At 47.8% G+C, this 2,504-nt stretch overlaps 1 long non-coding RNA gene across 1 annotated transcript; it reads left to right on the top strand.

The window, feature by feature from the left end:
• The first annotated feature begins 688 nt into the window (after positions 1-688).
• LOC142923179 (uncharacterized) lies at positions 689-2,178 on the top strand. Its single transcript, XR_012940575.1, has 2 exons — positions 689-874; positions 1,760-2,178. It is a non-coding gene; the product is annotated as an uncharacterized LOC142923179 (long non-coding RNA).
• The last annotated feature ends 326 nt before the right edge of the window (positions 2,179-2,504 follow it).

Raw genomic sequence — 2,504 nt, 5'->3', positions numbered from 1 at the left:
CAGCTTAAGTGATTCCGTGATGGTTATGTAACTTGACCATTAAGATAATCTATGGAGCACAATTATTTCAGTATTATTTGTCATAAGTAAACTTTAAACTGAACCCACATGTGATATTATATTGCCTGATTATTTTATTTTTTAATGTAGTCACATACTCTTCTGGGGATATTACCCCACATTTACCATTCATTGATGTTCCCTTTGACATTGGTAATTGGCATTGTCACACCATAGTAATTCATGGGCAATTATGTAATTCTGTGTCTATCTCTCTCTGCATCTGTCTGTGTGGGTGTCTCTCTCTGCCGGTGTGTTTTTCTCTATATGTGTCTCTCGTGTGTCTCTTTGTGTGTGCCTCTCTCTGTGTGTGGATGTCCCTTGGTGTCTGTGTCTCTCTTTCCTTTTCCACGATGTGGTGTTGTATTTACATGCAAATTCTACCTCTAGCCCCGCCCACTTACCCTTGGGCTGAGCTTATCTCAAGCCAATATAACTTCGTGTTTCAGCAGCTTTCTCGCTATATTTTTTCACCTGATGATGGTTGCTTGTGTTGCGACCGAAACGTCGTGATCTATTATTTTTTTTCTACCTACGTGACTTTACCGAAAGAACCAAAGAGTATTGTGATTGTAATTTTGATTGTGATCGTTGTGGTGGAGGTGGTGATATTGATGGTGGTGTTAACGATAGCGGTGATTTTGGTGGTTGTAATGGTGGTATTGATGGTGGTAATGGTGGTTGACTATTACCCCTCTCGTGTCCTTACTTCCACCACCAGGTTTAAGAATCTGCTGGTGTCTGTGCTGGAGGTGGACGTCGGATATCTGTGCGGTCTGGAGCGGTGGACAATAGACTTCTGCAGCTCAACCAGGTGGACGCACTGGGCAGGGGGCAAGATGGTGGTGGCTTTAGAGACCCACTTACTCCCATAGAGAGTTACTTAGAGCCATAGACTCACTCACAGAGTACACTCACACAAAGAGCCAAAGTCTCACTGACACAGAGCCATAGGCTCACTCACATGGAGACACATAGACTCACTCACACAGAGAACCATTGATTAACTCATTGGTTTTTTCGGTAAAGTCACGTATGTAGAAATACCATAAAATTATATTAAAATAAATAAAGCACGACGTTTCGACCACAACACAAGCGATCTTCATCAGGTGTAAAAACAAATAGCACATAGGGTGACATCAGCGCAACACATAGAGAGCGTTAAACTGCACGGAGGTAAATACAACAAGAAGATGAGAGACGAGAATTAAAAAAACCTAAGAAAAATTTCCGTGATGCAATACCAGTCGGCCAACGACACAGTTAGACACTTGCCTGGCAGACCACGAATTTCAGAAGAGTGCTAAATTTCGTGTTCATCCTCTGGGTTGAACATACCAGCATAGACAGAGTGAACAAATACGAGGTATAAGATAGCAGAAATACATATACAGGGACACAAGAGGTAAGAAGAGGAAAGACGGACAGAGAAGCAAGAAAAAAGGGGCCGGAGGGATGAACAGACAGAGGCTTAAAATAAGTAGCAGAGGTGGGGGGAGGGGCCGAAGAAAGCAAGGGGCACCCCACCCACCCCACCCACCCCACCCCTCCCACCCCACCCACCCCACCCCACCCACCCCACCCACCCCACCCCACCCCTCCCACCCCTCCCACCGATCCTCCCCCCAACCCTCCCCTCAACGCTCCTTTCACTCCTCCCGTCACCCCTCCACCCCTCTCCTTTCTGCTGCGTCAGGGCCAGAGGTTGAGAGCACGGCAGAGGAGGCTACACGGGGAACTGGGCCGCGTCAGGGGCGAGAGACGCGGGGCGACTCGACACTTCACAGCGGCCTTCATAGGAGCTCAATAACAGCACTTGCCCCACCAGTCTGTGGAGCTCCATAGGGGATGTTTGTGTCGGAGCTCGTGCTGTAGGCATAGACGACGCGCGACCGTGGTTCCTCTATAGGGAGCGCGCGTCTGCTGTGGGTCGCACGGAGCTGCACGAGCGGACACCACCGCAGCGATTCCCATACCGAGTCACGAGATAGGCGCTGGGAAACAATTGCGCTGAAGTGTGTTGCTGGGTGGATGAAGCGAGCACCACCATGGTGTGCTTTCCTTGTATGGTCAGTCGTGTGACTGATTATTATAATATATTAATTCACACCTGTGCACCGTGTCATGGCAGTTTCTCTGTTTTTCCTTCATTGCATTTTTATTTCAGAAATATTTCACCTGCAAAATAGATTGAGTTTGAATATCTCATGCGAAAGGGTGCCCAGGGCATGTGGGGTCGTCCAATTGCACAGTGCTTAGCGCACATCACTACACACCCATGGACTAAATCCAGAGGCGAGTGGCAAATGAATCAGTTCTGCCCCCCTCGCTTCACCAACCCGCACTAGTCAGCGTGGTGAAATATGGTAAAAAATCAACACGACCGACAGGGCATAGGGTGCCCATTATCCAGAAGGGCTTTACTTTATTATCACATCCAC

Source organism: Petromyzon marinus, unplaced genomic scaffold (genome assembly GCF_048934315.1).
Source record: "Petromyzon marinus isolate PM22_M1 ecotype Great Lakes invasive population unplaced genomic scaffold, UKy_Petmar_22M1.pri1.0 PM_Scaffold_31, whole genome shotgun sequence".
NCBI lineage: Eukaryota > Metazoa > Chordata > Hyperoartia > Petromyzontiformes > Petromyzontidae > Petromyzon > Petromyzon marinus.
This window is presented reverse-complemented; position numbering and strand designations above follow the sequence as displayed.